Below are 27335 nucleotides of genomic sequence, written 5' to 3' on the forward strand. Positions count from 1 at the left end.
GTCGCTTCTTTACTTTTCGAACCATTTCTGCTGATGTTGCTGTTTTCTTCCTTCCACTTCCATCACGGTATCACAGTAACGAGCGATGGTATGAAACACAGACGATTTATTTACATTTAAATGCTCGAGTGCTCTAACGATATCCACTTGTGGTTTTCCAGCCAAATATAAAGAAATCATACTACCACGTTTGAATTCCATCACGAATAATTTTCTGGAAAATTCTCACCAAAATAGTTTACGCTTGTAAACAATATAATGAGCTGTCACTGTAATAATTTTAACAGCTGTCGGACGAGTGGCTTAGAAATTACAGCAGTCTGAGGTTGGTTTTTTTATCTCACCCTGTATACTTACAATTCCATTGCCTTTCCTGATTTATTGATTTTATGTTTTTTTTTTTTTTTTCAATAAAAATCAATTGAAGACAATCTCATTTGACAATAGACTTAATTCTGTACATTTATTTATAATACATAAAAAATACTATTCCATTAATTTTGGTACAACGAATTTTTTTTATTTAGAAAAAAATGAGACCCCCAATTGAAATATAAATGGCAGTCCAAATTACAATCAAGATAAACTCATTAATATTACCAAAATTCATAATAAAGTAATAATAATTGAAAAATTACTATCAATTTCAAAAACTCCATAGCATTACTTTGAAATATCACTAAAAATTTCAAAAAAAAAACAAAAATGTTAAAAAATTGTGTATATTTTTTTAGTATAAAAGAGAAAAATAGATTTCATTAAAGTGACCTGAAATGAAAACGACGTTGAACCGAAACCAAAAGTAAATGTTATTTTTTGGTCCATTCAAAAAAAGTGTGGCCAAATACTCAACTTTAAATTACCGAAATCTATCACGACCATTGTCATTGTAAGGAAAAGTGAATTTGAAACTCAAAACGAATTAAGTTGCAACTACGGTCAGTTATGGATAAACGAAATTTGGCATATTTGAAAGAATGTAGGACAATTTGGTGTAAGTAAATCACGGGACAACTAAAGAAAAAATAATGTAATTGGAAAACCTTATTTTTTCTTTAGTTATTCTCTTTGCTAAATCAAAATTTTTTTAAGGCCTACAATAGGAATTATCATCTATTTAATGACCAGGCGATTGGTCTAATTTGGACAGTTCGGAGCAGACCTCCGAAAAACTCGCTCGAATTTTTATAAAGAATGAAACTCTCTGGAATTCGAGCGACTGCTATCCAGGTTGCAGAAAAAATCGGGCAAATTTTTCGATGTCGCTCGAATATAAGTAAGCACATTTTCCTCGTTTATGAGTGGGAGCAAAATTTTCCAAAATCGAACAGATTCTAGTCTTGCCGAGCACTTTTTTAGCTCTTGTCATACCGTTGTTGGATATCTATGCATGTGTATTTTTCTGTATAAGATCACCTCCTGGTTTTATGTGGGATATCTTGAGAGTTACTTCTGTTTGAAAAATAAGAGTGGGAGGCGAAATATTCAAAATAGAGTAAGCAACGACAGTAGAATCTGCTCGAGCGGATTTCACTCTCCCTCCAAAGCACGCAAATCCTAACAATTTTTTTTTGAGTGGTAAATGAAAATAAAGTAGAATTTAAAAGTCTAAGCCTTTCAGTGCTATTGTTATTTAATATTTTGAAATAGTTCGTTCCGAATCGATGCCGTTCTGGAAATAATCCTCAGCTGATTCAGATAATATTGGAGGGTTTAACAACAAGTTTTTGAAATTTTTTGATACAATTTATGTGGAATCGACTGTTCTGCTGTTTAACACATCAATGAGAAATGCTTGGGTCAGTTGCTAGAGGAATCCGTGATTTTGTGTCATTCGAAAAACTCCAAGGCGGCAGATATAAATTAAAATATAGCTGTACAGTGGATTCATATGAGAAAAGTGTCTGGCTTGCTCCTATATTTTCATACCATCCACCATTCTATGGAGGGTATATTAGCTTTGTCATTCAGTTTGTAACTCATCAAAATATTCATAATGGACCATTCAAAGTATATATTTTCTGTGTCTCTCCGTCTATCTGTTGTAATCACGCTAGCTTTCGAACAAATTGAGATTGAAGGCTAAAATTTAGCATACATGCATAGTTTACAAGTAGGCAGGTGAAATTAGTAAATGGACGATGTCGGTCCACGCTTTCGTATAGCCCCCATATAACGGTACCTCCCGAATTTCGGCATTTGAATGATTTTAGCGACACTATTTACCGAAATTATTTCAAATTTCATATTTAAAGTTCGTAATGGGCACTGCAGCCTATGAATTTGTGTATGCAGGTCCACGTCTTCGTATAGCTCCCATATAACGATACCTTCCGATACTCGTTATTTTAATGATTTTAGCGACATTATTTACCGCAATTGTAACAAATTTCGTATTTGAAGTTCGTAATGGGTATTAACCACTGTGATTTGGATTTTCTTAATGTTGAACATAAAATGTTAAAAAAAAATCTATAAAGGAAAAAGCGCCTATAATCGTGTTGTTTTTCTTTAGGTTACACAGCTCCTATTGTTTACTCTCCGCTTGTCATGCCATGTGACCCGATTGTTGACCTTTTTCTTTTCCGTTTTTTTTCCGATTCATCATGCTGCTTTTCCTCATGGAAGTTGTCAAAAAAATATCGACAAAAACCAAACACAATTCTTTAGACAATTGGAGCAACCAGAAACGACAAAAAGCAGCAACGTGAGTTTCTTTAAGATTTCGAGGAAACAACAAAAGCAAAGTTTCAAACCATAACCGCCATGGTATGTAAATATCCAACATATCCAACGGAGCAAACAAACAACAAAAAAGAGTGGACGTTGGAAGTGTGGTTCCATGCATTTCAAAAGCGCTACTCCATTTTATGGATGCATGCAACTGCAACTAACTGCCGCATTTGTTATAGAAACTGGAGTAGAACGACTTTGCTTTAGCTGTGGCATAAAAAATAAAGGAGAAGATGGATGAATGAATGAATGGAGTTTCTTGAGAAGACGACGAAAAAATGAAATGAATATGTTACGAGTGCACTAAAATGGAAAAGCATTTCCATTTTCTCTGATTCGAGACAACAAAAGATTGGGAGCAGGAAGCAGATGGTGTTGTTGCAGGGAAAATGTTGTGGTGTAAATAATTGTGAGCCAAACACAAAAAAAAAAACTTTGTTGTGGGTGACACATTAATACTTGAAATAAAAAGTAAACAAGTTGTTAAGTCCATATGAGTAACTGAGGAGAGGACCATTTAATGCTCTGAGCCTGGATTGGATATTAAAATTGGAAAACATAACTTATTTAGAGCATAATTGTAAACTTAAAACTTCCTAATTAGGACACAACACATTTTACTACTACTATCTTTGTATAAAATAATTTTCTTGAGAAAAACATAAGCTTTAGAGTTGATCCAGTTCGGCAAGCAAAGAGAGTCTCACGGGATGTCTGTGTGTTTTCAAGTAGTGGATGAGGAAGGTGCTGTCGTATATTTTTCTGAATACACCGTTAGAATTATTGGAATACATAAATATAAAATGCTATATTGAGACATTATTTCCTAAATTGGAAAACTTACAGTTGTATAAATTTATCTTTCCTCAATAAATTTTCCATCCGACAAATTTGTATACCAATTTAGATGTTAGATTTTTAGGTTTTGCTCCAACTTTGCGAATCCGTATATTTGCATCAGTGCTAGGACAATGTCGCTCTACTCCATCCGGTACCTCCCCCACAGAGTGTCAAAATTTTTAATTATTATAACTCTTATAAAATGTGATGTGAGAGTATGATTGTCTTCGAATGAAGACAAAATATATCGGTCCACTCCTTCAGGTACCTCCCTCATAAAGTGTCAAAATTGTGAATAACCACGAGGCTCGTAAAAATGAAGCTCGTAACTAAGAGTCCGATTATCTTCAATTTTCGCACATTACAATATTTCCACGAACACAAGGTCTGGTATGAAGAACGGACTGAACGGGTCACTTCGTCTAGTACCTCCCTACAAACGGTCAAATTTGGAATGAACATTAAGCACATAAAACACAAAAGCAGCATCCGATTACTTTCAAACTCGGCACATGCCAATACTTCCATCAACACCAGATGTGTTGTGAAGATGGGCAATATCGGACTACTCCTTCTGGTATCTGCCGCACAATGGGTCAAAATATAAATACTTATAGCTCTCATAGAACGCGAACTTTTCGAAATATTATAAAATATCTAATTTAAAGGGAAGCCAGTAGTCAATATAAAATCCAAATCTGATACGCTTTAATATTTTTATCAGACTTTTGTCAGATACGAAAGGGAAAATATCCAAATTGGTCCATTCCTTTGGAACCTCTCTTATGAAGGGTCAACAGTATGAATAATCATAACGCAATTCCAAATATATTTTAATAACCGAACATTGGCTAACGGCATGAAGCATTCGGCAAAACCGACTGATTTCATTTAGCTTGGTTAATTAAAAACACGTACAATCACAAAATAATTTTTACATGCTCTGTCTAGCACATATCTGTACTTATAAAAGGTTAGGGTGACTGCCTGATACAACTGTAAGAGACTATATCGGGGGTGGGTAATCCCAAGCAAAAAATGCAGGAAATAGCATCAAATTTTAAAAAAGGTTTAGATTTGTACGGCCCGAAATATGGCCTTTAAACGGCCAATGACCCATTCCCGTCTAAGCGGTTGTTTGAATTGATCGACACTTTGGTATTTTTTAGTGCCAACCTAGGTTTCCAAAATACTCCGGACACAATAGTCCAACGGATTGGTATCCGGAGCCATTGTGCGCTGGAAATGAAGCGAATGTTTTCTAATCAGAGAAAACCAAATTCGGCAGTTCACCACTTTCGGCCAAGCGAAGCAACTCTTTAGCTCTTTTGAGTCTATTTTCTTTCTGTTGCGGTGTAAGTTCTTGCACTTTTTGGAATTTCAATTGCTTGACCCCGAGCTCATTTTTCAATATTTGCCGACAGGAATATTGCGATATGTTCAGCTCAGGAGCCATTCTTCGGGCACTGAGGCGTGGGTTTCGATCAAGTGTTTCTTTACTTTTCGAACCATTTCTCCTAATGTTGCTGTTTTCTTCCTACGCTGCCTGAAGTTGGTTGCAGTACATGTCTACGTTTTTCTTAAATAAAATTTAGCCACATTTTCCAACAGAATTTTCAAAGTTTGTTATTTTTTTAGTTAACGTTCCGATCTAAAATATTTTGAAGATTTTAAATGAAAAATATCAATTTGGATTCTCAAATAACAATGAGTCCATTATATCCCTCATATAGCTGCATCTCTTAATGTTCGACATTTTGAAGATTTCTACAACAATTTTCCACCAAAATACATTTCGTGTTGCTTCTTTGGTTCATTTTTAAGGCCTTTTACGAATTAGTTGTTATTTGGAATTTTGAAGTCTTAAAGTTTATTGTTTATGTAGAATTATAAAAATGTAAAATTACCGGCTACAACCGTTAAAACCGGTATTTTAACAGTATCATTTTGGTTTCCATTTAAAAATCCACTTTACAAAACAATTTTGAATATATAATGTATCCGACAGATTTTGAGATTCCTAGAAGTCGGGCATTATTTGCCACCCAAAGTTTTTTTTATATTAAGTTTCCATTATTTCCACAACCCGGCCAATCCAGCTTCCTTATGAACGCAATCGATTATTGTTTCTCAATAGGACTTTCCACAGTTTTCCTAAAAGTTTCCATATTAGCTTTTTATTGCTATCTGCTACAAGTCTGATGAACTTGTTGTAATAAACTTGAACTTTATAACAACATCCTGATTAATGTACACAATTAATTGCAGCTCACATTAAGGCTCTTACCTCTAATGGATCTGTCAACGTTGCTTTTTTACTTTAAATTTAAATTTTAATTACCTGCAAAGAAAAAAGGAAAAAAATTCAAATTAGTCAATATTTTTTATTTCAATCGTGTTTCTTTTAATTGGTTTTTTTTGCACAAAAATAAAAATTAACTACATTTTTAAAATAAATCCAAGAAAATCGTAAAACATTTAATTTTATGTCAATGCCAGACGGGAAGAGTATTTTAATGAAGTTATAAAAAAAGAAAATTAACAAAACTTATTTTTTTTATAAAATAATAATGTATACGTAATAAAAAAAAAACAGTAAACAATACACGAATCAGATGATGACAAGCTGAACGCCAGAGGTGGTCAATTGGCTGCTCGTATATCTCTGTAATTATTATAAACATATATAAAACGAAACGATGACGACGGTGGTCTGTGGTGCCAAATATGTGAGCAGTTCAACGACATTTTTATTAAAACTTGGCGTCTGCAAACAAACCCCAAGCAAAAGGACAGAGCTAAACACCCGACGACGGCCAACCAGCCCAGTTGCAACTACAATGAATGCGGCGGCCTAATTTTAGGCCAGGCCAAATGCATTCATTGCGCGTTTTGTTTTGTTTTCTTTTCATGCTTTTTGTTTGCATTTCATTTCTTTTCGTTTTGCGATTACAATTGTGACTGGGTCTTGTGATGATGATGTTGACAACATTTGTGTTGGGTGGTGATGGTGGTAATGGCCGGGCCAATAGCTCAACTACACAAACCTGTAGCAACTGGGGATTTGTTTTTGTCCGAGTTTCCTTTTGCAGGTTGTTTTTGCTCATGCTTTTACATCATCATTTTTATATTAATTAACACCAATTTTAGTGGCTGCATTCACTGCCTGCCTGCTTAGGTGGTACCATCAACAAGTTATCTATGTCTTCTTTAAGAAGCGGGCAAATAGACAAATCAGCTTATGGCAAAGAAAAACATATTTCTTAGTTTTTCAAGGGCATTTGAACATGCCTAACACGCCAGAAATGTGAAGGTGACAAATATTTTGCATGAAAAATACCTTCAAATTTTTAGGGCATGCAGTTTGTGCTTTGGGTTGGTGAAAATATTTTCTATTCTTTGTGAGAAAATATTTAAAATTTATTTGTAAAGTTGCCAACAAGAATTGTTGAGCAACCACTTCTTATGAAATCTATAGAACATATCATGTACACCCAGACATGAATAATTTATTAGAATTGTGTAAATATGCAACTGCATAAAAATTAAATAATGTAGAATTTTTATCAAAGTTGTAGGTTTGTTGAGGCAATAAATATATGTAGCGTGGTGGCTTCCCCAAAGCTTTTTTACCAGTAATGCGAATCCATTCCTTAAGATTTTTAATGTTATGGGGGGTTTTAGACGCAAGTAAATAATTGTTATTTGATCTACGCCATCAATTTTTCTTTATTAGTAAAATCCATATTCGGGTTACCTTCCAACATTTGGTATTTCGAATTTGTCAGAACCATTTGAAAACCGATGAAGAATCACCCAATGAAAATGATCCATAAGATGTGTGCATGTTGTGACATAAGCCTCATATGGCGAAACAGACTAATTTTGGGTGTTTGTAAACTCTAAGCTACACTTTACAGCCGGAAAATATGTAAATAGTCAATTTCAAATCATAACCGAGTTACAATAACATTTTCAATAGATTAATGTTTTGGCAAAGGACTTTATAATGTTCTTTACCTATTTTTGCTGTTTGGAGAATCCTGGCCACATTTCCTGCCGAATGGTGAGCAAAATGTGTTCTTGTCATCTTCATATATTTTTGATGGAAATAATTTCAAGGTATTTAAAATCTATCGGTGTCTTTTTGGCTCGTTTTTGTAGTCAGTCCACAAACAGTCAAAGTATCTAATAAACGGTTTGGTTGAAAATTCTCATGAAGTAATAATTACATCCGGCTTATATTAGTTACAAATTTAGATAAAATCGATACAAATCTCTGAGTTTCTCCAAATTTTGTATATCCAAATATTTCACTATCATCTCCTGGTGGTGTTCTTCGAACTAGTGCTATACAGGGTTGCCCATATTCGACGGACCTTTGGGCCCATTCCAATCGACGAGGCTTGTCCGCAGGCAACATTCTTTGCGTCAATTGAATTTTGTACGGGAACAAATGCAAATCAATGCGAATAATCCGTTGTAAAGTGGACCGAGCCATTCCCAACTGCTGAGAACGGCGTTTTTGGTATGTTCTTGGGGACCTCTCAACACTGGCTCATACGGCAGCGATATTCTCGGCCGATCGCCTTGCTCGACTTTTATATGGCCTCTTCGGATTAGAAAGAGCCTTACCAGTCGAAAATTTTTCGTATAAACGCTTAATGGTGTTCTTAGAAGGCGCACTTCTCACATTTTTTAATGTTGTAAAAGCACGTTGAGTTTTCACAATTGACTTCTTGTAAATTTCAACTATTTCAGAGCGCTCGCCTGGCGTGTATTGGTCCATGGTAAAACTCTGCTTGGACTGACGCTTCAAACGCGGTATGTCATTAAGCGATGTGACATCTCTGTCAAAAGTTATGGCGTTGCCAGATGGGTCCGTCGAATATGGGCAACCCTGTGCTAACAGTCATAAATTTACAGACATCATATATATTATAGAAAGTTAAGGGATTTCCCGATTATATTGGAACTTCGGTTTTCTCCATAAAATGCGCATCCCAATATTTTTAACTTCGCACAATGTAATATTTGTATGTCCAGGTTGGACGATACATGGACGATACATGTATCGTTTACCCAAGTTCTATTTAATTGTTCCTCATAGGGATAATACTTTCGGGTCGAACGAAATTCTTTAAGTTTTTTAGTTGTTTTATTTTGGCCAAAAAGTTCCCGTATAAAACCTGTACTTTTCATATAATTTGTGCCTGGTTTGATACCAATTTTCTGTTTTCCAAACAGCATATTAATTTTAGCATCGTTCGTGCCATTTTTGTCTATTTTTATAATTTTGATGCCAAAAATTACTGATGGGCGCACATTAATGTTGATCATAGCTATGAAAGTGAGTTTCACTCCTTACTCGAACTCGAGTGGGAGTACTCATGTGATTAAGAAAAAATTGAGTATACTCTATTTTTCTATGTAGTTGTTGTTTGTTTTCAAGGAAGAGTAAAATATGCTAGAATCAAGTACTCATTTTTTGCTTTTATTATACCACTGTTTTATTTCTTAGTACGTGCATACCACAAAATCAATTTTTAGGATATTTTTCTAAATTTAATCCTTTTAAGGAAGATTTTGATGGAAGGTGACCTTGTACTAAGTATTGTACAACGAGCAAACAAAACGTATTGATCTTCGCACATAGAAATTTTTTAAAATCGACTCAAAATGTTCTGAATCGAATTTAGCTGAAACATACATCAGGTCTAAAATGACGCAGACAAAAAATATCTACATCTATAAAAGTGGGAAATGTTTGTACGTTCGATTCGAAAATCCGCTAAACAGATTTTCCTGCAAGTATCAAAATATTACAATATTACTCGAATGTAACATAGGCTATGTACATTTTTGAAATTCCACTTGGAAGTACATCCAAAAAATTTAGATTTTGAATGCCATATCTATTGATCGGTCATAAATGATAACTATCAAATTTGGAATGTGTAACGGAATTTGGCACAAAAATTAATTTTATTTTAAAATTGTTTCAGATTCGGATATAGCTCTTGTATATATATTCGGTTGATTTCACATATTTGATGCAGCAACCTCCCTATGTATGTCAAATTTCAATGAAGTTTAGAATGTGTGACGGAATTTGGTCTAAAAATACATTTTGTCAAATTATATTGAAATCGCTTTAGATTTGGATATTATTTTATGAAGAAACATATACCCACCACGATTTTGCAATGGTACAAGACTAACAGCAAAAAAACTACATAACAATTTAATTGAGGCTACGATTAACTGTGACTCGTTTTGGGTGCATGGGTTTTCAATTAATTCGTGCAGGTTTTATGTGCCTTAAATGCATTCTCGCCAAGTGAGTGTCATCTGAAAAGATCGCAGTACGTAGAACGTAGGTCTACTTAGCGAATCGAAATCAGTCAGTTGGTTTTAACTCGTGTACCAGTAGAACTGATACTGACGGTGCTTCTTATTTTTCAAAATCCGGAAGCAATTTTTTCACATATTCAACAATATTTCCATGAATTGCAAAATAATATAACAATATTTCCCATATTCGTCCAGCAAAAAGCATAAGTGTTACCATTCACGAAATAAGCAATAGTTGATTTAAAACGTTAGATGGCGAACCCTATATGACCTCTAGTAGCAAATATCATTGCTGTAGAGTGAATATCATCTCTTTGAGAAGGCTTAAATATATTTGGGAGCTATATATCTAAATCTTAACCGGTTTCGACAATTTTCGGAAAAAGTAATTCCATATCTTATACCTTGTGTCAAATATCATTGTTTTGCTGCTTTGAGTTGTAGCTTTATCTTAACTGACTTTTACCGAAATTCATAAAATTACTTCAAGACAGAATACTGCCGTCGTATGAGACAAATGGTGTACAAATTTTAAATATGATAAAAAAAAAGTGAAATCGTTTGGAAGCAAAATCGGACAACAATAGGAAATTTTAAAAAAGTCCGTCCTAGGATAAACGAATGAATTGTTGACAATAAATGCGATCTGTAGCTCGCTTACAAAAATTCTATGTAGAACATCAAACAGAACTATAGGCCTATGCCTATTCATTTTGCATATTACAAACAAATGCACTAAAATTTTAACCTGTACCACAGTGTGATTTAGGATATAAAAAGACAATTAATCTTGATGCTATCAAAAGTACGACAAATAGCTTGTAATCAAAAAAAAAAAAAAAAAGTCATTACAATTCAGGTTACCAATCCATTATTTTACAAGAGCATGTCTCCAAATTAGTAGTTATTTTGAAATTCGATTAAATGAAGATCGATTAAAAACCTAAAAAAACATTATACACTAACATTGTTAAAAAATCTGATGCATCTCTGCATTTTTCTATCAAATATGTGGCACATTACTTACGGAATAAATGAATCAACAAAGTAGTATCAATGAACTTGTCTTCCTAATCAAACCTGTCCACATTACAAAACCAAAATTAAAGACTTATTTTCAACAACCCGTTCATGTGTCAGTAATTATGTTAACGTTTCTTTAAAATGTCTTGTTAATGTATATTAAATTATTGAAATTAAAAAAACGGCAGATAAACAAGTTTTTTTCATTCTTCGATATTTTTGTTTTTTATTCTGTTCGTGGCAAGCACCTGATCATCATCATTGCATTATAAAATATGCTTTCAAGTCTCATTTAACCTGCTAGCAATTACTTGAAGAGTAATTACACCGAAAACAGAAGGCGGTCCAAAGGAGGCAAACTGGGAAGAAAAGAAAGAAAGCGCAGTGATGTATAAGAAAAGGGGAATTGTGCCAGTTGGAATGGTGGTGCTCCTGTTAATTATGATGATGAAAATGTCGATCGGTGCGGTGAGTGTGTGCTCTCTGCTACTGATCTCTGGCTTACAGCCCGTTGTTGAACATTTTATTTGTGTTGCATTTCAGCAAACATTACTAAAATTATAAGTATTCCCCTACTTTTTTTATTGTGTCTTTGTCTTTTTCAATGAAGTCTTTAGAATTTTTTTGGAACATGGAATAAATAAAATTGTTGCAGTTAAATCCAACAAAGGTTAGAACCACAAGGATGGCATATTTAATAAAATAACATTAAAACAAGTAAAAAAAGTTAAGTTCGACAGGGCCGAATTTTTAATATCCTCAACCATTTTGAAGGAACTTGAAAATTTAAAAAAAAATCCCTTACTTTTCAAATGCAACCCCTTATATGGAGGCAATACGAAGACGTTTTCCTTCATAAGTACTTTTTTGTCACAGGCTTTGGAACCCAACTACAAAATTTGAAACAATTCCGGTTAACATTGCTGCTAAAATCATCAAAACACGGACCAGGGCTATATGAAAACGGACATGGCCCATTTACGAACTTAATTACAGGGTGAGATGCAAAAACTGCAACCAACTTTAGACTGCGGTCAATTCTAAGCCACTCGTCCGACAGCTGTTAAAATTATTCCAATGGCAGCTCATTATATTGTTTACAAGCGTAGAAAAGAATTTTGGTGAGAATTTTCCAGAAAAAAAGTTATTCGTGATGGAATTCAAGTGTAATAGTGATATTTCTTTATATTTGGCTGGAAAACCACAATTGGCTATCGATAGAACATTCCAGCATTTAAATGTAAATAAATTTTTTGTGTCTCGTACCATCGGTCGGTACCGTGATACTGGTAGGGTGGCCCGACGTCAAGGAAGTGGACGGAAGAAAACAGCAACATCAGCAGAAATGGTTCGAAAAGTTAAGAAGCGAATTGTCGAAAATCGAAAACCGCGTCGCAGTGGCCGAAAAATGGCTCGTGAGCTGGACATATCGCAATATTCCATTCGGCAAATATTGAAAAATTAGCTCGTTGCCGTTGAAATTCCAAAAAGTGCAAGAACTTCCACCGCAACAGAAAGAAAATAGACTGAAAAGGGTTAAAGAGTTGCTTCGCTTGGCCGAAAGTGGTGAACTGCCGAATTTGGATTTCTCCGTTGTCAAGCAATCTGTAAACAAACAAAATTATCGTGTTTACTTGCCAATGAGGTCAGATGAAAATGTGCTCCTTCGATTGGCCACCAGAACTCAAGCGCCGGCCATGGTGATGGTGTAGGCCGCCATTACAGCCGATGGTCGTTCGCCGCTCGTATTAATCGACCGTGGCATCAGAATAAATGCCGAATATTATCGCGAAAATATTCTGGAGGGTGTATTAAAACCTTGGGTACTCAAACATTTTGGCCGCAGACCTTGGACATTCCAACAGGACTCGGCATCATCGCACTCAGCACGCGCCACCCAAGAATGGCTACAAAATAAGGTTCCTCGCCTCATTTCCAGTGCACAATGGCCACCAAAATCTACAGATACCAATCCGTTGGACTATTGTGTCTGGAGTATTTTGGAAAGCAAGGTTGGCACTAAAAAAAAGGTTGGCACAAGCGCTTCGACGTGAATGGGCCAAAATAACGCAGGGCAACATTCGGACAGCGTGTGACGATTTCATTGGCCGTTTGAAGTCATAATTCGTGCCACAGGTGACCAATTCGAACAAATCTAAACTTATTGTAAAATGTGATGCTATTTCCGACATTTTTTGCTTTCATTCAATAAAATTTAAAAAAAAATTAAAAATTATCGCTTTGAGTTTGTTGCAGTTTTTTTAACTCACCTTGTACTACTGGCAAAATACACATTGTGCAAAATTTTAGCCTTCTACCTCAGTTCGTTCGAAAGATGGCGTGATTACAACAGACAGACACATAGACGGACAGAAACACAGATAGACGAATGACAAAGTTAATATACCTTACATAGAATAGTGGGGGTATAATAACTCAATCAAATCACATCGAAACTACGAGTGCGTTTTTTCAGGGAAAAATTAAACACTTTCTTTTATTGTTTTATTAGAAAAAGTTCTTCTATATCTTCCCACTGTGCAGCAAACTTTTCCCCTGTGTAATACTTGACTTTGTATAACTGCAATACCTAACGCGCCAGCCAAGTGTTTGAAATCGGATCGGATTGTTACAAGTTTTCATCAAATCATTGAACTTGTTTCGATTACAGCTTGTTTTAATAACTTTTTATTGTTTGTTTGGTTTGCTTGTCTTCGTTTCTCATTTTTTTTATTCAAATGAAATTGTGTTTTGTGTGCGCGGTCTTTTTGAAAAACTGAACTATTTTCTATTGCATTTGTATGAATCTCAAGTATCATTTCAATTTTACACCTGCCACATATTGATATTGTATTGTGGCATTTTAAATTAAAATATTACGTCTTATTGTAAATAATATTGTTAACACTTTATATTTGTTGACAGCTTGACAAATTGTTGCCACCATTCGAATGGTGTAAAATTTCCTATAGAAATTTCTCTTTATAAAAATTTGCGTCTTAATTTTAGAAATTGAAATTTAGGATTCCCGCGGGATACGAAAAAGTTTGCTATTTGCCTTTAGCCAGACCCCAAATTTTTTGGCTGATTTGTAAACTATGATTTTTCAAAATTGTTGATTTTTCTTGAAGAGGTACCAGAAGAAGTGACCGATACGTTACTCTAGATATAATATGAGTAGATATTTTGAGATAGCCGAATTTTTAACAAAATCATATGGTATTTACCATTTAGTGAAAGTAAACTTTTTTCAGAATGTTTACCTTTTGTGGGGATGTTTCGAAAAGGTTTCGACAGATATTATCCATGTTTGCACTTGATTTAAGCGTAATAAAATATAACGATTTTCGGACTACGCTCTTATCTCTGTTTGAACGATGTGTCCCATTTTCACGTTCTTATATTGACAAAAATATAAATATGAGCAGTATTTGAAAAGAATCGGTAGATTATTTTCAAATTTTTAAAAGTTTCACTTTTTGTGTTGGTAGATACAATAAGGAGTGGGCCGATACATATCTTCCATCTTCACTCTAGAAAGATGGTTGATGGAAATAGCAAAATGTCGATAGTTGAGAAAAATCGGGGAATAATTTAGCATCGTTCTCCATTTGTTTTTATAAAAACAACAATGATGGGATTAAGACTGACCATTTTACAACAACAACATTTTATGATTATATTAAATGTTATGCCTTTGTGGCATATGATACTAGAAGACTGGGCTAATTTTGGTCCCTTTTTATTGGACAGACCTGTGCATCTAGTTATTGAAACCGAAAACCCGGGTCAATGATCCGTATCAACCTAGCCGGTATGGCCAATGAATGCTTTTGAAAATACCAAGCTAACAAGAGGATACTCATAGGTTTTTGGACCCAGATTTTTAATAAAAACCCTAACAAGTGGAAAAAGTGCCCATTACGAGGGTCCACAAAATACAGGGTGAGATAAAAAAACTGTTACAAAGTCAAACGCCACAATTTTTACACTTTTTTTAATTTTATTAAATGAAAGCAAAAAATGTCGGAAATAGCATCAAATTATAGAATAAGTTTAGATTTGTTCGAATTGGTCAACTTTGGCACGAATTATGACCTTCAAACGGCCAATGAAACCGTCACACACTGCCCAAATCTTGCGCTACGGTATTTTGGCCCATTCCCGGCGAAGCTCTTGCTTGAGGTGATCGACACTTTGGTATTTTTTAGTGCCAACCTTGCTTTCCAAAATACTCTAGACACAATAGTCCAATAGGATTGATATCCGGAGATTTTGGTGGCCATTGTGCGCTGGAAATGAAGCGAGGAACCTCATTTTATAACAATTCTGGGATGGCGCGTGCCGAGGGCGATGGTGCTGAGTCCTCTTGGAATGTGAATGGTCTGCTTCCAAAATGTTTACGTGCCCAAGGCTTTAATACACCTTCCAGAATATTTTCGCAATGATATTCGGCATTTATTCTGATGACACGGTCGATTAGTACGAGCGGAGGGCGATCATCGGTTGTTACGGCGGCCCACATCATCACCATGTCCGGCGCTTGAGTTCCGGTGGCCAACCTTAAATAACACGCTGCACGTAATTACTCTAGTATTTAGTACAAAATAATAATATTAGTTTATTTAGTCCAAACAAAAAGTAGTCCAAATGCAAGGAAATTGTTTATTGAATAAACACAAATGAGGTTAAAACTAATTACATTTTTAATGAATTTGGGTTACACTCATCGGTGTGTATAACTATTTTATAACTATTTATACAAGTGTCGCCCATTCTAAACATGATTTTCAGCTGACCTCTTTGGCAAGTAAACACGATCATTTTGTTTGTATACAAACTGCTGGACAAGGAATGTTTTCTCATCGGAGAGAACAAAATTCGGCAGTTCACCACTTTCGGCCAAGCGACGAAACTCTTTAGCTCTTTTGAGTTTATTTTCGTTCTGTTGTGGTGTAAGTTCTTGCACTTTTTGGAATTTCAATGGCTTTACCCCGAGGTAATTTTTCAATATTAAGTCGCTTCATTACTTTTCGAACCATTTCTGCTTTAATTTTACTTTGTAAATTGTCACATTTTATAAATGTTTTTCAAAAACTGCTCTATTTTTTTAAATTCATTCCTAAAATGTTCATAATATTTGTTAATAAATGCATTATATTATGAAATTTTTCTTAAGATGTAACTATTTTTTGAACATTGTTTATAAAAAATAAGGATTCTATGTCTGTCAACACATCTAAGATGCTCGTGTTAGATCTTCATTTGAGTAAATGATCTTCGTTCTTTATTTTTTATTTTTAGAATATAAATCATAAAAAAAGAAGTTCCATAACTTCGAATAAATTTAAAATACAACACAAAAAATGCATTTTCGCATTTTCATACACAGTATTTATTATTTATTTTTCATTTGTCATTTGTGGGCCCCTATTTAGAATGGCAACCTTAAATAACACGCTGCACGTAATTACTCTAGTATTTAGTACAAAATAATAATATTAGTTTATTTAGTCCAAACAAAAAGTAGTCCAACTGCAAGGAAATTGTTTATTGAATAAACACAAATGAGGTTAAAACTAATTACATTTTTAATGAATTTGGGTTACACTCATCGGTGTGTATAACTATTTTATAACTATTTATACAAGTGTCGCCCATTCTAAACATGATTTAAAAAATTTAAAAACCATTTAAACTGTCCTCAATTTTTCTGATGGTAGGAAAAGTAATGTACGACAAATCGCATTTATTGTTGACATGTTTCCGTTTCTTCACTTTTTTGTTGTTGTCACTACAAAATATAATTATATTGTAAGAAGGTTTATTTTTCCTATCGTTCCTACTTTACTTAATTACTTTTATTACTGTAGGTGGTTGGTGGGGTGTAGCTACGGTTGGTGTCCTATTTTTTCATTCTCAATATTCTAGAAGTTGTTGTAAATCTTTATAATGATTGCACACACTTACCGTACCATGGCTTGGTAAATTGAGTCACATGTGCCATACCATCCATATCACTTCAACGAAATGCTCCTCTTAATAAAATCAGTTTATCGCTAAGTTATGACATTCGAAGTCAATAAGTGAGACAGGAGGCGACAAGAGGAGGATACATTTCATGGAATGGTTTAGAAAATGAAAATACATGGTCGAATGTTAAAAATTGGGAATAGCTACTTGGGGGGCAGGTACAATTTTGTAGAATTTAATAAACCAAAAAAGTTTTGAAGCGAATGAGTTCCAGAAAACTTATATAAGACAGAGAATGTTTCTTTAATCCCTTATTAAAAATTGTTATCATACAACGGTCTATTATAGATAGTCCTAATAAAACCAATATGTTCTTAATGTCGGATTGGTCCCAATTTATGATACCCTACACCTCTTTGTATATTAAGTGCAGTTTCGTATAACAATTAAAAGTTTTTAAGGGGAATTTGTTAATTTGTGTTATAGTTAAAATAGAGAGTCCAAAGAAAGTAAAATATGAGAAGAATATCCTCCTTTGAATCGATTTCTACTAAATTTTTTGCATAAAGACCACCTTGTGGCGTAGGGTATAAATATACAGGGTGAGATGAAAAAAACTGCAAGCAACTTCAGATTGCTGTCATTTCTAAGCCACTCGTCCGACAACTTATTATATTGTTTACAAGCGCACAAAAACATTTTCGTGAGAATTTTCCAGAAAAAATGTTATTAGTGATGGAATTCAAGCGTGATAGAGAGATTTCTTTATATTTGGCTGGAAAACCACAAGTGACTATCGTTAGAGCACTCCAGTATTAAAATGTGAATAAATCTTTTGTGTATGGTACCATCGCTCGTTGCAGTGATACTGGTAGCGTAGCCCGACGTCAAGGAAGTGAATGGAAGAAAACAGCAACAGCAGCAGAAATGGTTCGAAATGTAAAGAACTTGACTTGATCGAACCCCGCGTCGAAGTGACCGAAAAATGGCTCGTGAGCTGAACATATCGCAATATTTCATTCGGCAAATATTTAAAAACGAGCTCGGTGTAAAGCCATTGAAATTCCAAAAAGTGTAAGAACTTACACCGCAACATAAAGAAAATAGACTCAAAAGAGCTAAAGAGTTGCTGGTGAACTGCAGAATTTGGTTTTCCTTCCCATCGGAGAAAACCAAATTCGTTGTCCAGAAGTTTGTAAACACAAAAAATTATCGTGTTTACTTGCGAAAGAGGTCAGCTGAAATATGTACTTTGGGTTGGCCACAAGAACTCAAGCGCCGACCCTGGTGATGGTGTGGGCCGCCATAACTGCCGATGGTCGCTCTCCACTCATATTAATCGACCGTGGCATCAGAATAAATGCCGAATGTTATCGCGAAAATATTCTGGAGGGTGTATTTAAGCCGCAGACCTTGGACATTCCAACAGGACGCAGCACCATCGCACTCAGCACGCGCCACCCAAGACCCCAAGTTACAAAATGAGGTTCCTCGCTTCATTTCCAGCGCACAATGGCTACCAAAATCTGCGGATACCAATATGTTGGACTATTGTGTCTTGAGTATTTTGGAAAGCATGGTTGGCACTAAAAAATATCAAAGTGTCGATCACCTCAAGCAAGCGCTTCGCCCGCAATGGGCCAAAATACCGCAGAGCAACATTCGGGCAGCGTGTGACGGTGACCAATTCGAACAAATCTAAACTTATTCTAAAATTTGATGCTATTTCCGATATTTTTTGCTTTCATTCAATAAAATTTAAAAAAACTAATAATAATAAAAATTATGGCGTTTGACTTTGTCGCGGTTTTTTTATCTAACCCTGTAGGCTCCATATAATGGTATCTCCCTATATTCGGTATTTTGATGATTTTTGGGACATCATTCACCGGAGTTGTTTCAAATTTCGTATTTGAAGTTCCTAAAGGTTACTAGATCCTATGACAGAAAATTGATAAGTTTATGGCATTTGAATATGTTGCAGTTTTTTTATTTCACCCTATATACTAGAATACAAGAATTTTCAATGACACTGTTACCAATGAATATTGAAAGTCCTTACCGCGTAAAGGTGTTGTCATATTTGTACTCGTTTGTGAAATCTTCCCATTTTACAATTTTTCCGTGTACGTATATGAAAGAGGATTTTTTTGGTTCTTTGAACCCGAGCTAGATACGATCTAGACGAATAAGATCTCGCAATCCGTTAGAAATTCATCTCCTCACTCTGTTATATTTTTTGATATATTTTTGGTCGGACTATTAACGTGTTAAAACATTCTCTCCCCATTCGAAAAAATATTTCTCTCCAATAATTTACAGTTCTACCTATGAATGGGGGTAAAAACAAAAGTTGCGAAGAACACAAAATAATAGCGCAAACATAAGTTTCATATGCAAGACTGGAAGTATTGCGATGCAGCAGCAGCAACAACAATAGCAAACAAAAACAACAATAATATATAGAATTCAATCATGTAAATTTAGGTCAAGCCAATTACTGCTACATTTCGACTTATAAGTCGACAATACCGGGTTGTGTGCCATCATATTAGGTTGCTGGTGTTGATGCTGCTGCTGCAACGTGGATGGTGTTGATGTTGATGATACTACGGCAACGACGACAACAGCGACGGTGATGACGATGCGACGGATGCTTTTCATTGATACGTGCGCTTTTTTTTATTTATGGCAGGCATTCCCATTTGCACTTGTGGACGCATAAAATGTAGCGCACCCATACTCTTCTATAATGGCAATGGCGATGGATGGAAGAGTAAGCCGAGGCAGCATACAGTTTTCCTACCTCCATCTAGCGGATGACTGCTATTCATTAAAAGTAGACGAAATACTAGTTCCAGCTATGCCGGATGGTTGAACGGCGAAGTGGGGGCTCATCATGTAGATGGTTGTACGTATGAAGATGCTCATGCATTTTCAGTTTTATGTCATCGATGCTCGCGCACTCGCACACACGCGTGGTCACATACATATGTGTGTGTTTGTTGTCAGGCATTATTAAAAGTTTGCCGGTATTTATGAAATATGACAAGAAAATTACAGTGATAATTTTCTTGGTTTTATTTTATGATAAATGTGCATTTGAGACACAAGTGTTCATAGAGTCTGGGGCATCATCTTATGTAGATTTTTTAAGACTCTCTTGAAGAAGCAATGTTTTAAAAGACAAAAACAAACTTCTATATATGCAAGTTTTGTTTGCAAATGGAAATAAAAGTTCACATTGCATGTTTTCAATTGAAAAAATAATACTTTAAGGAAATCCTATGTTTCAGCTTAAGTTATAAAAATCTCAGTATTTATATTGTAATCTAAAAGTACCAAATTAAAATACAGATGGCGCTTGGTAAAATCTACAGGCACATATATTTTAATAGAAAAACCGATGGCGTTTGGCAAAGGTCATATAGGCATATAGAAGAAGATCTCTACGAAATTCCTGCAATTTAAACATAAAAAAATTGTCTTCTTTTCGTAACGAATAAAATCGAGGACTTTGAAAAGCATCGGTAATGTGAGAAATCTAAAATGAAATATAGAGGGCATGTCACATAAAAGATATGGTACAATATCGAGAATATCTTCGCCCGATGTGTAAATTTTTTTATATGAATAAATTTGATTGAGAACTAATATTTATAGGAAGTTTTCCTCCGACCCTGCTAAAGTATATGATAACGATCGCCGCCTGTTCTAAATTTCAGGAAAATATATCAGTGTCCACGATATCTCTTGAATAGAATATACGATTTAGTCCAAACTTTGTATATCTTCAATAAAGCAGAGTTTTAAGATGGCCATTGACAACAACACTACATTGAAATAAAATTTAAATTGAAATAAAAATTGCACTAATTAAAAAATTAAATATATATTTTGAAACATAGATGGCGTTTAATATAAAAAAATATTCAACATTAGTCATAAATGGGCGAATATATACTCCAGCTTGCCAACGTATCCCTTGTTTCTGGGAATAAATATGACTGTCTGCTATTTGGAACAATAATTATTGAGGGGCGTATCCGAGTTGGTCCCAACTATCCTATTATTTATATTAAACTTAGATCAAGTTCGTTGGCGGTTAATATCAGACCAATCCTTTTTATTTTCGTACCCTCACAATACTTTCTATTTCTGACGAAAACTACAGGGTGAGATGAACAAATTGCAACCAACTTCAGACTGCTGTCATTTCTAAGCCACTCGTCCGACAACTGTTAAAATTATTCCAGTGACAGCTCATTTTATTGCAAATTTTTGTGAAAATTTTCCAGAAAAAATTATTCATGATGGAATTCAAACGTGATAGTGTGATTTCTTTATATTTGTGATTTCTTCACCAGGAATGGGCCAAAATACCGCAGAGCAACATTCGGGCAGCGTGTGACGGTTTCATTGGCTGTTTGAAGGCCATAATTCGTGCCAAATGTGACAAATTTGAACAAATCTAAACTAATTCTAAAATTTTATGCTATTTCCGACATTTTTTGCTTTCATTCAATAAAATTAAAAAAAAAATGTGAAAATTATGGCGTTTTCTTATCTCACCCTGTACAGTCCATGACAGAAAATTTTCTATGTAAGTCTCTTTATAGGACCCATATATCAGTACCTCCCTATATACGGTATTTTGACGATCGCAGGTACAATATTCACCGAAATTGTTTGAAATTTCGTATTTGAAGTTCGTAATAGGTACTACATCCTATAATAGAAAATTGCATAGTAAGTCCAAGTCTTCGTATAGCCTCGATATACCCTATATTCGGTATTTCGGTGTACCTCCCTATATTATTATTATATATTATTATTATTATATTACATTATTTACCGGATTTTTTTCCAAGTTTGAATATTGTAATGGCTTATGACAAAAGTTTACAATACAGGTCCACGTCTCTGTATAGGACCCAATATAATGGCTATATATTTGGTATTTTTAAGATTTCAACAGATTTTTTTTAACGGATGTTATTTTTTTTTTTTTTAATTTGCAAAGTTGTTCCAAATAGTAGAATGTATTCAAATTTCGGTCCGACCGAACTTACTGTTTTTTTTACTTTTTTAGCACAACCATTGGCGGGACATAGCTTCACGTCTTTATTACTCTCTCCCTTTAATTGGTCATATTTTGGAAATTCATCAATTGGCTCCTTTCGGTAAATGGTTCATTTGAACCGGTCCTTTCATGAGTTGCAAAACATTTGAAGAAAGACTTCCTGCCAAAAACCTCTTATCATTTAGGGTTTATGGTGAATGTTTTAATATTATTTTGGACAGTTTCCTATATAACTACAATCACAAATGCCCAGTGCATCCTTCTAGGAGCAACGCAATGGCAAAAAAACATTAAATTTTAATTAACTTAAAATAATTCAATACTAATTTGTTTTTCACAAAATTTCAAGTTACCTTAACATTTTATTTGCCAACCATAAAAACAACCTAACCATAAAACGTAATGCGACAAAGATGGGCTAAGCCAAAACCACAAAGAAAACACACAACACAACAATAATTAACCTTACAACAATGCCAGATATTCACTCAAGCGTATAACCATTCCAGTCGATCAAAACCAATCAGCTTGTCAATATTTAACATAAAATTCCTTTCCTCAATGCCTCACTGCAAAATGGCAAGAGAAAGAAAACAAAATTCCACCGAACGGACGAACATTGACATTAAGTAAATATGACAGATTTGTATGATGATATCCCGGCGATAATTTCTCAAGCAAATATTTATTCGAAACTCAATGTAGGATAACAAGGAAGAAGATTTTTTTTGAATGAAAACAAAAACATACAAATACACAAATAAATTGGCAATGATATATGCAAGTATGAAAGGAAGCTTATAAAGATATCGAAGAAAGAATGGATTTATTTGTAATTTATGATAATACCAGTCAACAGCCGTCATAACAAAAACAATGCACATACATACATGTGTATATTGGCTATTGGAAAAAAATTTCTAAAATCGCTGTAAAATAGAATATTCTTGGCAAAAACAAGTTGGCAACACTTTTAAGCGTCATACTGGCGCCCAAATAAGCTGGAATAAAAAGGAAAACTCTTCTAAATAGAAGATATATGAAGTGAATCAAGAAAAAACTATCTGGCAAAGAAAAACTCTTAAGAAAATCAGATGAAACAGGCAACAGGGAGTGTCATTAAAAAAAAACGAGGGTGAATCGTAAATGGCCGGTAAATGTTGTTTTGCACCAATACCAGTGTCGCAATATATAAAAAACTGTTAAAAGTTTTTAAAAGCAAGCAGCATACTTAAGTAGGGCAAAATAAAACTGAAGTATAGATGTCGCGTCGTCAAGAAGAAAGTTAAAGTGCAGATGGCACAATCTAGACGTTTTGCTCCTGCAACCAGGATGCTTTGTTAGATACGCAGTATTTCAGAGGAAATAACTACTTAGTTTATATGGAAAGGAAGATATATAAAGTGAATAATTTCTCTAAACATTTTTTAGAGAAAACCAGATCGAAGAAGGAGAAATATGGAGGGTCATTTCAAAGGGTGAATTGTAAGAATAGTGGAGAGAAGTACAGGGTGAGATGAAAAAAACTACAACCAACTTCAGACTGCTGGCATTTCTAAGCCACTCGTCCGACAGCTGTTAAAATTATTCCAGTGACAGCTCATTATATTGTTTACAAGCGTATAAAAGCATTTTGGTGAGAATTTTTTTTCATGCGTGATAGTGTAATTTCTTTATATGTGGCTGGAAAACCACAAGTGGCTATCATTAGAGCACTCCAGCATTTAAATGTGAATAAGACTTTTGTGTCCCGTACCATCGCTCGTTACCGTGATACTGGTAGAGTAGCCCGACGTCCAGGAAGTGGACGGAAGAAAACAGCAACATCAGCGTCGCCGTGGCCGAAAAATGGCTCGTGAGCTGAACATATCGCAATATTCCATTCGGCAAATATTGAAAAATGAGGCCGGGGTAAAGCCATTGAAATTCCAAAAAGTGGAAGAACTTACACCGCAACAGAAAGAAAATAGACTAAAAAGAGTTAAAAAGTTGCTTCGCTTTGCCGAAAGTGGTGAACTGTTGAATTTCTCCGATGAGAAAACATTCATTGTGTAGCAGTTTGTAAACAAACAAAATGATCGTGTTTACTTGCCAAAGAGGTCAGCTGAAAATGACCACCTTCGGTTGGCCAACAGATCTCAAGCGCCGGCCATTGTGACGGTGTGGGCCGCCATAACAGCCGATGGTCGCTCTCCGCTACCAAAGTGCTGATCACTTCAAGATCCCGGGAATGGGCCAAAATACCGCAGAGCAACTTTCGGGCAGCGTGTGACGGTTTCATTGGACGTTTGAAGGCCACAATTCGTGCCAAAGGTGACCAATTCGAACAAATCTAAACTTATTCTAAAATGTGATGATATTTCCACAATTTTTGCTTTCATTTTATAAAATAAAAATGTAAAAATAATGGCGTTTGTTCAATTTTTAATCTCACCCTGTATATAAATTAAATTTTGAATGGCAGTCGGTGAAATGCGAATTTTAAGGTTACGAAAAGTTCTGAGTGCTATTAAATTTCTAAATTGGTACTATTTCGATAGAGCTAAAACCTTAAAGTTTGGTATGAGAATCAGTGTTCGAATGTAAGTTTGATATGTAAGGGTGATTTTGGAAATGTGTACTAAGTGTGCGAACTGTACTAAATGACACTAAATTTAGAACAGTTGGAAATTTTGTATTGGGAGCCCTGTTGGTAGTAGGTTTGAGATAGAGGGGTGGTTTCGGAAACGTGTACTCCAAGTGCACGAAAAAATCAAAATAGTGCAATACTTGGTACAATTTGCTTGAAATTTGGTATTATGTGTAGTTCGGACATATGAGGGTGGTTTCGGAAATGTTTACTATACCTGGTATTTGGGTATAGGGATAGAGATACAATTGTAAAATATGATACTTAGATTACTGTGTTTGAAAATGCGTACTATAGTTGTACGAAAAGTACTATATGGTACTAAATTTGGTGTTAGGTGAAGAAATAGTTCTGAAAACGTGAATTTTACATTGCGATTACTGTTGGTGTCTAAGATTTAAATAGGGAACGATTTTGCAAATTAGTACTAAAATACTAAGAAAAGTACTAAAGCGCTAAAAAGTCCTTTCACGAACTGTTGAAATGAATCTAAAATTTAAAGTGGACTTTTCGCTGACGACTTACTTATTTTAGCTCCTTTATGGAGAATGAGAACGATGAAAGCTAAGTAATTGAAGATTTATAATAAATTATCTAAAGCGATCATTTTTTATACCCTCTTACTTTGTCATTCCGTTTGTAATCCCTCGAAATACTCATGTCAGACCCAACAAGGAATATATGATCAGCGTAATATTCTAAATCGATTTAGCGATGTCCGTCTGCCTGTGTGTTGTAATCACGCTATCTAAAATGTTGCACACATGAGTATTTTGCCAGTAGGCAGGTTAAGCTCGTAAATGGATCATGTCGGTCCACCTTTTCGTATTGCTCCCAATATTCGGTATTTTAAGGAATTTAACGATATTTTTTACCGGAATTTTTTCAAATTTCGTATTTAAAGTTCGTACACTACAGCCAATGACAAAAAATCGCGTATGCAGGTCCACGTCTTGGTATATCCCCCATATAACGATACCTCCCGATATTCGGTATTTTGATGATTTAAGCAGTATTATTAACGGGAATTGTTTCAAATTTCGTAGTTGAAGTTCGTAATAGGTACTAGAATGTATGGCAAAAAATTGTTTATGCAGGTCCATGTCTTCGCATGTATAGCACCCACATAAAGATACCTCCCAATATTCGGTATTTTGATGATTTTAGGGAATTTTTTTACGGGAATTTTTTCAAATTTTGTATTTAAAGTTTGTACTGAGAACTAAAACCTATGACAAAAAGAGAACTAAAACCTATGACAGATAGGGTGTTAAGGTCGTGGAACGTGTAAGGAGCAGATTCGATGACTTAGGTAACAAGAAAGGGTCACCGAGACAGCGGAAGAGGTAGACGTATGTGATCTCTTTGCTTGGGAAACCGCTCTTCATAACACAAAGTGAATTATAATTATTTTTCTGGTGACTGCATCTAGGTTGAGTCCTTAAAGAGGATTGCAGGAGGGTGGAAAAACACATGAAAGGGTTGCCGTATCAATTTTATAGGATTTTTTGATAGGTCCATTATACACAAAATGCTTTTTCAAACCGCTTTCCTCACTTGAACACCTCCAAGGTTACTACACTCCACTGACTGACGTTGATGCGATTTTTTGTTGCTTCGAATTTCATCATTAAACTATTTAAATGGTGCAAAATAAAATAATTTTTAAGAGATAAAAACGAATTAACTGCTTAAAACCAAACTTAATTATTAATAAAAATCTACATAACTGAACTTTTTACATTTTGTAAACTGACGCTACATGTTCCAACAAAATGCCCTTACCATACCCTTCCATTACTAAATAAGACAAATGTTGGCAAATCTATCAGTCTAGCATTCCAATCATTGTCTGGCGTTTCTTTGCTGCACTTCTTTACATAATTGATGTTTTCTTTTCTGACGAAAGAAAGAGAGAGAAAAAATGGCACAAATGCAGCAATTGCTTCTTGACGCCACCACAATCAAGTGGCCTGAATACGTGCATCAAAATACCGGCCGCCAGCGTTATCTACTATGGATGAAATGAAGTAAAAAATATATATTGCAGATATTACAAGAACCGCTTGCGTTCGTTCTACCACCTCCTGCCGTCGTCGTCCACATGACGCCAAATAAGTAGAAAATGCGTCTTATTAAGCAATGCCAGTTTCGAGCGAGAGGTGGATGTGGAAGGTGGGGTTACTCTGGAATGTGGTTACTATCAAAGATCATGGTGTCGATGGTGGTGATGTTGACGTCGACGATGATGGTGAAGACATTGATGTTGTTGTGATGGTGATGTTATTGAAGGTAAAAATAACTATGTGGTAGTCTACGTGTGCATTGCCAAAGAGTTTTAAACTGTGGTTTTCAGTGGAATACATTGGAAATATTTTTGCATTCTACAATACACAGAGAAAAAAATAATTGTTTTCTCTTTTAATATTTGAAGTAAGATCCCTTAGGTTAACACAGGATATTTTTCAGTTGTTTGGAAGACATTATTAATTAATTAAATTCGGTTAACTCAAGAGTTGGTAGAGCTATAAGCACTGTACTTTTTAACCCCTTCTTACGACATATGAGAGACCTAGGCATAATTATTTCGACGAGAACGTAGCCAATATAGCCAGAAACGGAAAATGTGCAAAACTGTCTAGAAATTGACAATTGCCTTCGCCCCCTAGCTACTGTCATGGATATAAATCCTACCTTTTG

General features: G+C 34.9%; 1 protein-coding gene and 1 long non-coding RNA gene across 2 annotated transcripts in view; both read right to left on the reverse strand.

Moving 5' to 3' along the window:
• The window catches only part of LOC101891812 (probable serine/threonine-protein kinase roco5), a 350337-nt gene that overhangs the window by 43630 nt on the left and 279372 nt on the right, over positions 1–27335 (reverse strand). The gene's annotated exons all lie outside the window — the stretch shown is intronic.
• On the reverse strand, positions 660–6505 carry LOC131804234 (uncharacterized). The gene is made up of 3 exons (XR_009342994.1): positions 6180–6505; positions 5861–5914; positions 660–5799 (listed from the first exon to the last, which is right to left on the reverse strand). It is a non-coding gene; the product is annotated as an uncharacterized LOC131804234 (long non-coding RNA).

Source organism: Musca domestica, unplaced genomic scaffold, assembly GCF_030504385.1.
Source record: "Musca domestica strain aabys unplaced genomic scaffold, Musca_domestica.polishedcontigs.V.1.1 4, whole genome shotgun sequence".
NCBI classification, from domain to species: Eukaryota; Metazoa; Arthropoda; class Insecta; order Diptera; family Muscidae; genus Musca; species Musca domestica.